The 15,570-nt window shown below is 40.1% G+C and overlaps 1 long non-coding RNA gene across 2 annotated transcripts in view; it reads left to right on the forward strand.

Annotated features, from left to right (window-relative positions):
- LOC108446150 overlaps nt 1-2,411 on the forward strand; it is a 61,642-nt gene extending 59,231 nt beyond the window's left edge. For both annotated transcript variants that reach the window (XR_001861265.1, XR_001861266.1), the window contains one exon: nt 956-2,411. This is a non-coding gene — a long non-coding RNA (uncharacterized LOC108446150). The remainder of the gene's footprint in view (nt 1-955) is intronic.
- Nucleotides 2,412-15,570: the final 13,159 nt, after the last annotated feature.

Genomic DNA, 15,570 nt, shown 5'->3' on the forward strand with positions numbered 1-15,570 from the left:
TTCCCTCGGGACCACAGGCACGTTGTTCTTGGTCAGACTGAAATGCGAGAGAGATGGGCATTAGCCTCACGGCTCTGGACATCCAAGCAGCTCATTTCTTTTACAGTCCCCTGCAGTGTGTGTGTGTGTGTCTTGTTGCATCAGACTCCCGTGTTTCTCCACAGAAGGTGGCATTGTCAAAGCCCCTGTGCAGCCCCAGGTCATGTTCCTTATTGAACGTGACATTTTGAGTAGCCATTTATACCGAGATCAGTTCAAGTGCCTTGACTTTGGAGAGAAAGGGAACATGGCAGAATCCTGGCATAAGACCAGCTGGGAATTTCAGAGTCATTTTCTTGTCGAGTACTTATTCATCAAGGCTGTTTTCAGATGGTGACTCAAAAATGTATTGTATGGCATGCTGCAAATCCCTGGCAGGCTGTTTAAACTGACTCAGTTGCTGGCAAATTCTTTTGCTTTTGAAGACTTCTCAGAGTCTGCCTTGGTCAGCAGCAGTCAAAAAATACATACTGGCTGTGATACCATGACAAGAAGTCACACTGAAAAGCAGTAAACCAGTCTAGACATGTGCAAAAAAATTATAGGTTCTTTCCAAACAGTGGCAAGCCTTGGAGATTTTTTTTTTATTTATTTTTTTAGGGAAGCAGAACAATGTGCAGTTGTGCTCGCGGTAACTAGGCTGCAATCACCAAGTGGCGAGATTTCTTGGCTTGTTGAGCCAACTGGCTGGGGAGCGCCCATTTTTTATCGCAAGAATGAACTTCAGTGCAAAAAATTTCAAGTGAAAACATCACTGTAGGTTGTTTGGGAATCTGGGTGCATGCTTCTTTGTATCAGTAAGGGCTGTTAGCAGTGCAGCCTCACAGCTTCATGTCCATATTTGTGCATGCTATATCAAGCATACTTTCCATTGCCTTCAATGAGACAAACTCCTTTCTCCTCCTCTGTCTTGCAGAAGAGATGCGTGACAAAATCACATGCTGTAACGGAGAAATGGAAACTGAATTACTTGAATATACAAGATTTGCTTCATCTGAAGATTTATTTTACTACACGTATTAGTACCTGTAACATCCCCAGTTTGCCGTCTTGGGTGTAATTAACACTTATACCGCCGGAGTGTCTGGATATAAGGCAAGTGAATGTAAAAACATCAGTTCTGTCCAAAATGTTCCAGTTTCTATCCCTTGAATCATCAGCATGTGACCTGTTCTGTGCCAATATTAATAACCATAGCTCATGGCTTTCAAACAACTCAAACTACTTAAAAATTAATTCTGTTTACAGTGCCTTCTAGAGGAAGTATTTTGTAGAAGTGAATAACTCAAACTGACTAGTGGCTACCCACAAAATATGACTATCAGTAACAAAATGAATCATTTAGAACTTAGTTGGCAAGGAATGGACACATTGTTGGAGAAAATATCAAGTAGAAATCAGATCCAGCAGCTGGGAGTCCTGGGTTCTTTTTCCACTGTACCATACCTTTCCCATGCTGCTCTGACAAAAGCAGGCCTAGCCTTTGTCATCCCAAATCCCACTGTTTGCTTCTCTTGCACAGAGCTGTAACCTGTGGGGGTGACATTCAGATGTCGCTCCTAAAAACACTTGTAGTCATGAGTTGGAGGCCATAGATTATATTTTGACTTTGGTTTTCCCTCTGTAACAGGGAGATGGCCGCCAACTGGTGCATGACAAGGTTGTTTGAAGTCCCTGGTATGGGCCAAGGGCTAGTATTTCTTCAGTCTTCACTGAAGAGAAACAACACAAAATAGAAGGACAACACTAATGCTCGCAGCTCTATAACCTGATGCAGTCGTGGACAGAACCAGTCCAGGCAGAGTTTTTGAAGTGCCAGATTGAAAACGTGACTTTGGTCTGTAGGCCCAGCAACAACGTGTTTGATCATTCTCATGCCAGGCAGGACAGTGTGCTGCAGACTGTGTTATGTGGGTACATACACCAGAACCTCTTCTATCCCTTGCTCTTGCATTTTCATGATTCTCCTACTGACAGATAGGACACAAGAACTTTAAGGTAGAAAGCAGCTGCCAGAGACACACTGAGGAGTAGATTTCTAGGAGATATTCACTCACACAGGAGTCTGAATGCTCAGCCAGGATGTGATTTTTAAGCAAGTATCTGTATTGAGTGCAGTTGTGATGTGGACAGTGAATCCCCAGTGTATTACACTCACTTGCATGGCTAAGCCTGCAACTGCAGAATCCCACAATTGTTAGGGTGAGAAGGAACCTCTAGAGAGTGTTTAGTCTAAAATCCTTGGTCAAAGCAGGCTCAGCTACAACAGGTTGCTGAGGACCATACTCAATTGGGTTTGAATATCTTCAAGGAGGGAGACTCAGAACCTCTCTGGGCAACCTGTGACAATCCTGAATCATCCTTCAGTTTAAAAAAAAAAAAAAAAAGATTTCTGATGTTTAAATGAAATTTCTTGTATTTCAGTTTGTACTCATTGCCTCTTGTCCTTCAACTGGATACCCCTGAGAAGAGTCTGGCTCTATTTTCTTTACACCCACTATATCAGGTATTATTAAGAATTCCCTCTAATCCTGCACCTACCAAGACAAACAATCCCAGCCCTCAGCCTCTCCTACTGTGTCAGATGCTCCAATCCATTTGTCAGTTTCGTGGTGCTTCCCTGGACTGGCTGAAGTATGTTCACATCCCTGTTGTAGTGAGGAGCGCAGCACTGGGCCCAGCACTCCAGATGTGGCCTCAGCAGTCTGAGTGAAGAATCACTTCTTTGACCTACTGGCCATGCTCTTCCCTTATGCAGCCACAGAAGCTGCTGGCTGCCTTTGCTCCAAAAGCACATCTCTAGTTCCATATTAATGGCCAGTTCCAGCTGTAGCTTTCTTTAGCTTCCTTGATTTAGTGGCTTGAGTTTCTCTTTAATACACAGATAAATGTGCCTGGTCTGTTGGTCATCATGGACTGTTTCTGCATCAGTGCTGTTTAATTATTCAGTATCACTGGGAGCTCTAAAAAGGCCTCCAGGCTGTGGATCAGTTCATCAGAACGGAGTCATACTTAACTGCCTAGAGCTGACAGAACCAGCAGCACATTACTGTGATTTCTGGTGAACCAGGGTAATACCAAACCTCTTGCTATGCCATAAGCTTTACTGGCATCCTAACACTGCAGAAGAGCTTGAATTGAGGGAGGAGCTGCTTTTCCTAGTAGTCTCCTTGTTGTCCTCATGGATAAAACAATGATATGATCTCGACATACATATTTGGGGCACCTCTCAGGCCTATGTTTCTTTGCCCTACAGCAGGAGGGAAAATTCACCCTTTCCCTAGTAACTGAGTGAAATTCTTCTACAAAAAACCCAACTGCATTCTCCAAAAAGCATAAAAAATGAACACTGCATTAACACTCCAAAAACAGGAAATACCCCTAACAACACTCTATGTCATCACATAACCTAGATTTCAGTTGAGAATTTGGGTGTTGTTTTAGATAACAAAATACAACATGTGTTCACCATTAATCTTCTTGAACATTTGTTTGGCCAGAAACTGTCTCTGATCAACTCACTTATGTAAACAGGTCTGTGCTTCAGACTGGAGTGGTAAGATGTTATTCCAAGGACTTGCATTGCAGGGAATCTCTCCTTAACTCTAATGAGATTCATTTAATGACAGCCTCACTATTGGTGTCTGTACTTCAAAGACTTTTATGTTCAGTTTAAATTTCAAAATTTAATAAAAAATCTTGCCTCAAAGAAGAAAAGCACAACCTCTAAAAAATCTACCATTTGTCCCTATTCTATTTACAATTTCAATATCCAATGCTTTTGCATCTGGTTTGTGAAGAAACAAAAAAGCTGTTTCTTCTTTCATTACCAAAAGGCAGATGCATTCACTGCAGGAGATCACCCTGGAGAGGCTTCCATTTATCATGTATTTTTTTTACAGGTATAGGACCATATAAAAAATTAAAGAAAAAATGAGGAAAATAAGCTTGGTTTATTTAAGGAAAATAAATGGTACATCTCAGTTGTGTCAGCTAGTTCCGGGCACAACTGGTGTATTTAATTTACACTCAAAAATGTAGATAGTTATGTAGGCACATAAACTATCAAAACTTTTAATTGCAGACTATTGATGCAGTAAATTAAAACATGCCGTTTCCTACAAGCTCTTGCTCCCCATAGTTGGTCTCTTCATGTCTTTTTGTTTCAGACCAAAACATAAACCTGCAAACAGGTTCAGTCCAGCCAGTCCAAAGGCAGTGTGTGAATGGGGAGCAAGGCTCTTGTGGAATGGTGATCACTGCAGCTTCTTACTGACTGTGAACCTTCTCTGTCTTTCTTTCTGCACTTGCAAACTGTAAAATATATCTAAGAACTAGCCAAGAGCCGTATACTTACTCATGTCTGGGGAAGTTAGCTCCTCACAATCAAAAAGAGTTAATGCTTTGAATGCTTGAAGGTTAATCCAGGACTTTAAACTGTCTGATAGGAATTCATGTCCAGATAGAAGGAGCCCCAAGTTTGCAATAAACACAGCCATTAGAAATATTTATCATTGAGTCAAAGCATTGAAGAGGATTAGTCTCAGCTATGCCAATTCCAGAACACAGTATCTTAATTGCATTACATATTTTGGACACTGTCCTGAAACGCTTCCGAAGATCATAGAGATAGAGAACTCTTGAGATATGGTTTTGTTTTGCTTTTAAATCTCTAATTCAGTTTACCCAGGATGATTGTTTTAAGGATTTCTTACAAAGTTCTGCATTCAGTAGCTGGGAAAATGGTACAGAAAAGAGTGTGCTAAGAGACATGTAGAGTAATAAGGAAAGTACAAAAGCTGGAAAGGGCAGAGTAAGGGAAATAAAAGACAACTACACTGGCTCTTAATATTTCAAATCTCTGAAAGGAGGAGAAGAAAATAGAGTTACTTTTGTAGCTGCAAAGAGAATTTGGTAGATTTAGGAAGATGACAACTGGTATAAATGACATGGCTTCTTCTCCCTGCTTTTGGCGGAAATGGTACCCCTCGGAAAATGTGCTGCCATTCCACTGTATTTTAGTGCTTTTAAATGCATTTTAAAGCTGTATCTGCCATTCTGCAGAGCTTGCAACTAAAGAATCAGAAATGCTGACAAATTAAATGAGCTGAAGTCAGGCCTTCCCTTCCAATTCCAAAATTATTAATGCCACCCCTTTTTCATTTGGACTTCAGTCCTAGTATACTGAACTGAACAGTTGCAAGTCTCCAATATACTGGGATTTTCTGCCAAATATTGTTCTGAAGCCCCTCCATCTATGCAGTTTGGCCTGCCACAATGCTGTCATGACAAAAGTTCATTCAGAGATATTATCCCATTATATCTACAATTGATTGAGATCCACAGAAATCTAGATTGGTTGTCTGGAGTTGTTGGAAATTACAAAAATCCATCTTAGCCTGTTATATAAACTTGTTTTGAAAGCAAAATGAAATTAGAAGCAGATAGGTTGGCTCGTATAAAACAGATAGGTTAAATCAATTGTGATAGTGAATATTTACAGCTATTTGGTCATGTAATGATTACAACAAAGAGAAAAATAGGAGGAAATGTTTGCAGCTGAAGTCACCATAAGTAATGTTCATGGAATGTGGTTGTCAGCTTTCATGTTGTTTTTCTGAGGATCACTGAACAGAGGCAGAGGAAAATGGACCGGGAAGAGCTCTTATCATGATGGATTTCATCCTAGTGTGTCTCAGAGGGATCCATCATTACACTAACTCACTTCTAATAGAAGCCTGCTCTGGTGCTAAACCTGGATTTATTCAGTGAGAAAGACTCCCTGGGAGCCCTTATTTCCTGAATCACAGCTTTGGAGAACTATCTGAATAGCTTTGGGGACAAGAATGTTAAAGGTGCAGCAAATAAGGTCTTGAGCAATTCTTTTTCAGAATCTGGAAAGCTTCAAGGCACCTTCTTACAATTTGAAAACTCAATCTTCCAGGATTCATTATTTCTAGACGTCAAATATATGTAGAAGTTTAAGAATGCAAACAGCGCCAAACACCTCCGAGTCTGCAGTCAAGATAATTTCTTTTGATACTGCCAAAATGTAATGTTTAGCTTCTGGGATTTTTTATATTTTCTCTTCCAAAACCAACTTCAGATATTTCCTGTCTTGCCTTCTGAGGTGGTACTGTTTCCTTTTTCCTGTTCTCTCCATCACTCTCTAGTTTCCACCCTAAAGACAATCATGACTGTCAAAAGCTCCATTGTTCAGCAACATAGAATCACAGAATCATAGAATGTGAAGTGTTGGAAGGGACCTTAAAGATCATCTGATCCCAGCCTTCAACATGGGACGGGTGGAACTATCACAAGAGTCCCAGTAAACTGATGTTGCAGAAACAGTCTGAAAGAATCTGAATTACTTGGAAATGTGATTTTAGCCATGAACAAACTTCTCTCTAATGGAAGAAGAAGTAAGCTGGGCAATGACCAGTTTAAATATTTTTGGGTTTCTCTTATGCATGATACATTTTCTTTGTGTTCTGCTCTGTCATGGATAAAATTAAAACTACCATGATCTTCATACCAAACCTACATCTGGAGGATTGTGTGAGTCTTCTGGCTGCTCTGGATGTTACTGTTTCAATAGGTGGAGACTTACAACAGCTTTATTACGTTTCTGTTAGTTTCTGTGTAATTTATGAGGGAGCCAAAGGAGTTATATAATTTCAGGGGGGGGATTGGATGGAGTATTTACCTAAAGTAGTATGGACTGTTACGTGAAAAGCTGAGGTGATGTCAAATACAGACTGAGCAAGCTGGGCCCAAAACTGTTTACTACTGATCACTACTCAAAGGGCTCTTGATATGAGACACAGTGGGGGAAATGAATTTGTTTTCTCTGTTGCAATGAGGGTGTCATGGTTTAGCATGAATTGTGATGGTTTATCTGAATTTATTTTGCATTTATTCTATACACAGTACTGGTATTAAAAATATAAACCCACTTGATGCTGTATTAAGAACCTAATCCACTGCCCATTTCTGAGTATCTTTTGAGGTTTCAAGCTTGCCTGCAATCTGACTACGTGTAGAGCTTTTGCAAATGGGCCTGCTTCTTCAATGGGCCTTGAGTGATCGAAACCAAAATTCTGACTCCAGCTTTCCCTGTTTTGAGGACATTTCCCTGTTAATATCTGAATTTTGCTGCATGATCTTGCCATGTCTGTCTACTGCTCATAGCAGGCACCTTTTCATTTTCCAGGAGCTGTGTCTGTGCTCAGAAGGAGCAGCCAGACTGTTCTCAAACTATGTTCAGGGTCACACTAAGGAAACACCCTCTTGGAAGCTGCCCGGTTCTTTGTTCCTTCCATCAATCTAAAATAAATGCCATTGAAAATGTCTCATTCCTCCTTGTGTATGCAAAGACCATGGGAACACTGACAAGTCACTCTCTTTCAGATACCGCATACAAAATCAGAGGAAATAACAGTGTTTGGATCTTTCAAGAAAATCCCAAGTGTCCAGATTTCTTTGGCAGACATTCCCACTTTGTTTTTCCAAGCTGAGAAGCATAGAAGTGCCTTTTCCACCTCTTTCTGCCTCCCTGTCACTCATAAGTAAGGCTGATCATACTTGGAATGAGAGATAAAACTTGGAAGTGGATGGAAAAACACATCCAGCTGACCCAAAGGGGAACTGCGTCCTCTACCTGCTGCTGCCTTCTTTCACATGTTTTACCTTCTTTCTGCAGGTTGACTCACTACATTCTTCTGCCAATTACTTATCTTCTGTTTTCTCTGTGTGCACAGCAAATCCCTGATGCTCATGGGACTGTTCCAAGTTCAATAAAATTTCATTTTCTGAAGATTATAAGATTCCTCAAACTCCAGTCGCAATCTGGAGCCAGAGGGAGGTCCAGTTTGCATAAACCCAAAGCTCTGCCACAGGCAAGTGACACATATATCTCATTAATAAAGTTCTCAATCTGAAAGTGTTATTTTCTATGTGAAAAAAGTCGTCTTAACTGAATATAAACTATTGCTGAAATTTTAACTGGAATTATGCACCCAGTCCTGGCTGGCGTAAGCAGAAAATATTTGCACAGACATCCATTGTTCTGACCCACAGATAGAGTTCAAACAAACACTGATGGGAAAATTAAATTAGAAGTACAGGATATTGTCCTTCATTCTCTGCATTCAGCCCACTCAGATGGCAGAATCTGAAATTTATATGGCATTTTAATTGGTCATAAGCAAACTCAGAATGATTCCAAGATTGGATCTGAACAGTTTTCATACATGAATATTTAATATTCATAACGTTTGCGAGGAGGTCTATTATGAATGTTGAAACTTTGCATTCATCTGCAAAACATGGAAAGCAACAGAGGTGAACAGTGGAAGCTTAGGCAGAAAATCCCATTAACACGCTTCCTGTGCTTCCCTGTGCTGTGCCATAGTGATACATCAAACACCTGAAGTGTTTAATTTTTCACTAATACTATCAGTGTTTCTGGTTTTGTCTTTAGTTTTTGTATCTGTATCTGTCTTCATGCATGAAGTTAAATCTGGTATGGCAAAGGAATTTAGCACTATGAAAGAGGATTTTAGTCTATTTGGCCAAATGGAAAAGTTGGGGAGAAAAATCTAGTTTGGAAAACGTGACACAGGAATTTTAAAAAATGAGCATTAACAAAAGCATTTGTTTTGTCCCACCTATCAGTATGTAGTATAGTGTTAAGTTTAAAAACTTTTTTGACATTTTAACATATATATAAATTTCAAATAAAATAAAAAGGAAATAACATAATATCTTTAAATATTCAAATGAAACATGCATGAATGGGATGAAACAATTGCAATGCTATTTACCAGCTTCACAAACAGCTCAAAACTGTGATTTCTTGCTTGCTTGCTTTTCTTTACAGCAAATAATTCTACACAGTCTCAAAATAATCCATAAAGGAATCATCTTAGCCTTCATCAGACCCCTGTTAATATCTGCTTCTCTCCAAAAACAACCAGAAGGCATAAATCCAATGTCCATCCCCAAGTCCAATCCCTATCCTATCCCAACAGAACTGGCAACAACACATCTCTCCACATCCTCCTTTCCAGCCATACTGAAATGAATAATAATTAACCTTTCTTGATGTCAAACTTTATCTCAGCTTTATCAAAGCTCATGTTGAACATGGAGCAACTGCTAAAGACCTAAAGCAAATCCCAAATTAAAATCTTGTCCAGAGTCTTATCCATGGCCCAGCTTCTTTCACAGATTACATACCTGCTTTTCATTACTTAGATCAAGAGTGAAATGGGACTTCTTGATCTCACAGAAGCCAGGCACAGAACAAGCTTCTCAGACTTCATGTAAAACACAGCACCAACCATTGCTCCCCTCTCAGAAGAAGCCTTACTTGCCCACGCAGAAAGCACACACCCTTCCTAACCATAGCTTTCATCCTGCCCTAGAGAACTGAAGGACTCTGCAGCCCCTGCTTTCCTGAACTGCAGTTTTAATATTGTCTAAATTCCAAGTCCAGAAAGATAATCTCCTTGTTCTAGGCCTCAGTGCCCTGCAAGAAACCACACTAATATTTGAAACCACACTTAATATTTGAATTTTGCTTCACAGATCCCTAGTTTCAAATCCAGTAATATTGGTTACCATATCCAAAACCTGTTCAATATTTCCTGCCATTCAGCTCTCACAGGAAGGATGAGCCACAGCCTGTCAGGATCCTGAAAGAAAATGATCTACATTTAGCTTTCTTTACCTTAAACACAATGGTAGCCAATAAACAAAATAAAACCTGACCTACTCAGACACCCTAAAACTTAAGTTTGGAGAGAACCACACAGCTCACATATGATTTATAATAAATAATAGCTCACACATGATTTCCACAGAACTTTGTAGGTCCACCTATTAACTTGCTCTTGTAGCTTCCATAACATTCAAAATCAGGATGTTTTTTTAAATACAATACCAGTAAGTTCTACTGAGTTCATACCAAGAGTGGCTTCTCTGATAACAAGGTTTGCTCTTTTTCCCTAGCTTCTGAAGGAACTAATGTAAAACCAACACCTTAACCATCTTTTACTGGACTTGAGGTCCTAAGTCACCTAAGAGCATTCCTGACAGTGAATCCCCAACATGCTTAGCCCAGTCACTGTTTTCTGCCAGAGATGAATTACACATTATTCATTGCTAAGAGAACCAGTCCTGAAACCATTAACCTACTCTTCCTATCCCAACTAGCCAGAAGCTATAAATCCTTGCCACCCAGTAAGTTCTACTGAGTTCATACCAAGAGTGGCTTCTCTGATAACAAGGTTTGCTCTTTTTCCCTAGCTTCTGAAGGAACTAATGTAAAACCAACACCTTAACCATCTTTTACTGGACTTGAGGTCCTAAGTCACCTAAGAGCATTCCTGACAGTGAATCCCCCAACATGCTTAGCCCAGTCACTGTTTTCTGCCAGAGATGAATTACACATTATTCATTGCTAAGAGAACCAGTCCTGAAACCATTAACCTACTCTTCCTATCCCAACTAGCCAGAAGCTATGAATCCTTGCCACTACCAGCCCTCATCCAAGACACACCACACTGACAAGATCCTGCAGTAAATGTATTTGTCCAGCTCTTCCTTTCCTGAACCCTAACCCCCACTGTAGCCATATAGCTCATCCCTACCACTCCAGAGCATCAGCCATAATTGTAACCTTAACTGTAACCTCTCTCCACCACAGAATTAATCACCTGCAGACTAATCATCTCTCCACTGCTACGTGGAAAACCTGTGAAATTAGGCTTACAGGGCAGCAGAAATGCCAACAGAGGAAAATTATCTTCCAGTGATATGTTCCTTTTTCTTAATTGTTGCTTGAAAACCATTTTAAAAGGTACTACTGTCAGTTTTAACTGTGTTTTTGTTTGAAGCAATGATTTTTAGTCTTAGTGTAGCTTATCAATGCTTTTACAAGCCTGGGCTAACAGACAATTTGAGTTTTTGACTTAACAGCAGAAGGAGAAATTCGTGAAGGCTTTTTCAATGTCAGGAATGCTATGCAAGGACAAATACACTATCTCCAGTAAATGTGCAAATGCTTTACCAGATCTAAGCTCTATAGACCTTTGTTGGATGGGATTTTTACTTATATTTGTATGTGTTGGAAGATATTTTCACTTACTGCAAAAAAAAAAATCAAATAAATTCATGAAATCACAGTCTCTCTTTTCCTCTGTAAAATTCTCACTCTCCTAATCCAGTGCTAATTAAAAATTGTGATCCCCATTAATTTTAATAGGTTTTGGAAGAAACTGTAAACCAGTACCTTATAAAACTAACAGCATGACAAAATAATGTCTCAGAATTAGCATGAACACTTCTCTCTACATATAAATTTCTTCGAAAGCAATTGCCTGGAGTTTTCCACAGGTTTTCCTAATCATATTTCTTTTTTGGTAATGTAAGAAGTCATTCCCCAAAGGCATTATTTAGTTCCTCTTCAAGTCAAAGATAAAAATTCTCTTGAGTTTCATGAACAAGAGCATTCTAAAAATAAAATTCCTTCTCTGATAACCTCTAATGGATTTTTTTTCTCAGAAAGAAAACACAACAAAGATGACCTTTTCATCAGTTCCATTTCTGTCCTTAGGGTGTAACTCTGTTTAGTGCACAAACATCTCAAGGATATGTGAAGGCATGTTATGTCATCTCATGCTCCCTCTGGATTGCCCTGAGGAAAAATTGTCCCGTTCTAGTGGTAGTTTACAGCTGTTTCTGGGCTGTTTCCAGGCATTGGTGTAGCTCAGGAGCCTCCAGGTAAGTAGGGGAAAAAGATGATAGTCTTATACTGCATCACAGCAGGGGCTGTGATTTTTGAACTCTTGGAATTTCTCATCAGCCCTGGTATACTCCCCATGATTACCACAGAAGAGGCTGTAAGTCTGCTCTTAATCACTGTGAATCCTTCCTGAGGACGGGAAGAAACAGGGCTGCCACGGAGGAAGGTAGAACAAGGAACTGAACTTGTATCCCAGCCACATATCAAGTGTGTAAGTCAAAAAAGAATTAAAATCATTACACAGATTCAGGAATCAGACCATGTTTGAGCCTCTCTAATTATAAGTTCTTCACATCTGTGCAGAGACCCACAAGAGACTTTGTGACCCGAGCTTCCCAGGAGGTGGATGTTTAAACTTTCTGGATCTCACTTCAGGTAAAACAATGAGCAGTCTGTTGTGACGAATGCTGCCTGTGTGCCGTGCCCTTCTCCTCATCTGCTGTTTACTCTTGCAGTTAAACAAGGCTCTAAAGGACATTTCCTAATGTCTTTTGGAGACTCCTTTCTGCATGAATACGTGGTACTGCTGTTACCTTGCGCCGTGGGCACTGAGCTGGGTGGCCATGCTGGGCTCGGCAAACACCATGGAAACTGGAGCTCCACTGTTCACTTGGGTATGTGAGCAGAGTGAGGGAGAGAACCACACAGACACAACCCATATCAAACACCATTGTCAACCTCTCTAGAACACCTTTACAAGCATCTCTGCTTAAATAAATGCTGTCCATCAGGTTATCTGTTCAGACAGAAGGTGAAAGAGAAAGGGATGTTTGCTTGTATAGGCATATACTGCATTTTTCCTGTTTTAGTTGTGTTTTGTAGCTGGATTTTTAAAAAGAAAATAAAAAGAAAAAAAAGAAGAAGGAAAATGGGAAGGCAATGGGAAGCATTTTCCTGCATACACAGTAATGACAGAATGCTTACATTAAACTGATGGATTTACTTGAAGCAGCTGCAGTCTGAAGACAAAATCACGCTTTTAGACACGCACAAAAGTTAAGTATTTAATCTTAATACTGACAATATATTAGTTTGTACAGCTATTACACTTTTCATTTCTTTTAAGGTTTATTAAAACATTCAGTTCAAGTACTGCTTACACAAGTACAGTAACTTGTGTTCTTCACCAGTAGAGGACAGCACGAACCCAGCTATTGTCTCAAAAGTTGCTCCACCTTTTTTCCTCATTTCTTCACCCAACCGTTAAAGTCAATGAAAGTTTCCTTGCTACCCTTTTTTTCAAGAGGAATACCTGGTCTCCCTACTGAATGTATTTCAGTGAAGTAAAATTGAAGCATATGTTTTATCACTGGCAGAAATCTCTAATGATCAACATACAAAGCTGCTGTTGTGCCTGTTTTCTTCCTTTCGAGATAACTTTGACCTGGGAGATCCTCTAACATGTCTCACAGACACAGAAAATACACAAGTTAAATCACAGGTGAGCCTGACAGGCTGACAGATGAACAAGTTGTGTTCTTCTTCAGTTTGCAGATGTCACCAGCCTGCAGTTTGCTCTTCTCTTAACGTTACTTTCCAAGATGGAAATCACAGAACTGCACCAGCCTTGAAATGCACATAGAAAAACTGGGTCTTTGTCCTAAAATATATTCTAACTTACTTTAGACAAATCTGACCCATACAGGCAGGTAGAAAGAATCCTGGTAAGGGGATAAGCTGCAGATTCTGCACTGCAGTTCGCAGTGGGTAATCACAGGAGGTGGCTGGTCCTTCCCTTCTACCTAGGGATTGACCAGGAGACCTTACTTACTGCCTAATTCATAAGATGCAATGAATTGTTCTAAATCCCTCATTATTTCATCTTTTGCCTTAATTCTTGTTTGTGTTCCTTAGGCCTACCTCAAGCCCATGTGTGATCTGGGCTCTGGGCTGTCCCTGGCTGCCATGCCTGGCTGGCCCTGCTTGGTTTACTCTGGTAGCACAGGGCTGACACGGCTTCTGCCCTATTGTCCTTGTTATGCTTGGCTTCCAGCTGCTCCCCAGCACTGGAGAACAGCTGGACTTTGCTGTATCCTCACATTCACCCACCTCACAGCAGCTCAAAATCTGCAGAAAAATGACACACAAGAAACATTTAAGTTTTTCTTTGAATATTGCCTGGGTAGTACTTCTATCTCCCTGCGTATGTGAGTCCTACTTGTCTAAGTTTGTGGTTTTCTTTTTTCAAAGTGAGTGACAAGAATTTTTCCAAGTCAGGCTGCTTTAATGAAATGACTGTTTTTAAAAGAATTCTTTCTCTCAAATGGACTCTTTTGTGACTTGAAAAAAGCCTACTCCCACTCTTTACACCCAGAAATCCAAACTGAAGTCAACACCGCCTAGGAAATGCAGGTTTGGAGTTGCACATGTGCACTATGGCTGGGTATAGATAATGGTGTAGATATTGTTAGGGAATGATTGAGTTATTTTACTGAAGCTGTTTAACCATGAATATTTAAGATGAAACTGCAGGATGATTTCAAACCACCCAAGCTTTAAGTTTGTCAAATGCTCTCCTGTTAGCTGTAGTGGGCAAGTTGCTGGCAAAAAATTAGACTTCAGCAAAGCTTCAAAGTTTTTGTATGGTTTAGAGCACCTAACTTTACATGAGATGAATGAAAGCCAGGTTAGAATGGGACACAGAAAACTGCAAGGTTTTCTACACATTTACTTCAGCTTTACCTTCTGTAGTTTGGGTTTCTGTTGTGAGCTTCTACACAAGAGTATGAAGCACAACATTGCCAATAACTTGGCAAGAAATTATCAAACCCTAAATCTCTTTTGGTTCATAAGAGAATTTCTGTTTCTTTTCAAAAAAACTGAGTTGGTAATAGGACAGTTAGGGGAAGCCTAATGCCCTTCTGATGGGGCATTGGATTGTTCTTGTGTTCATTCAACAAGCAGAGCCAAGAGCCTGTAGCTCTGTCTGCCTGTACCTGTATTTCTGTCTTGCTGTTGCATGCCTACAGCATAAGCCACATCTGCTGCTTCTCTGCAGGCACTCACTGTGTAATGCACTGAGTCCGGTCACCCTCAGCACTCACAGGGAATTCAGGGTTTCTCTCTACTAGAATTTGAATTGTAATGTTTGTCTGTGCTGTGCTGAGTACACATGTAACACTCACAGCCACTTTTCCTCAGAGCAGTACAATTGGTATCCATTGAGCAGCTTTTCAAAAATGGTTTTGCAGTTGTTGGGAACAGCACATAATTAGGTATCTCTAATTCAGATCCCAAGTCTGTACGACTCTGAGTATTGATTTTGAATGAAAAGTTCTGCTTAACCTGACTTAAAAGTTCTCCTTGAATTCCTGCAGGGGAATCTCAATAGGCCTTTTAATCCTCCTTTTTCATGATCTCTAAGGCATCCCAAGTGTTGCCTCAGCACTGATGGTACAGGCAGCAGTAACCTTAAAGACTTCTTTTCAAATGCCCCAAATCTTCTCACATTTTGAGCTGCGTCGAGTGTAGTCCTACCTTACACTTTCCATAGCCTCTTATCTCCTAAAAGGAATCCTAAGAAATCATGATAGATGGCACACTGTAAGTTATGCTTCATCTCAGGCCCACTTAGTCCTGTGATCTCTTCTTAGAGGAATAATAAAGAGCTGGGAAGAGCTACAGATGGCTTTAAAGAAGTTCATAAAACCATCACCAGCTAATACACATTCTAAGGTCTCTTTTTGTTTTGTGAAGGTAAAGCAATACTTACTCAGCAATTT

Source organism: Corvus brachyrhynchos, unplaced genomic scaffold (assembly GCF_000691975.1).
Source record: "Corvus brachyrhynchos isolate BGI_N302 unplaced genomic scaffold, ASM69197v1 scaffold3, whole genome shotgun sequence".
Lineage (NCBI taxonomy): Eukaryota > Metazoa > Chordata > Aves > Passeriformes > Corvidae > Corvus > Corvus brachyrhynchos.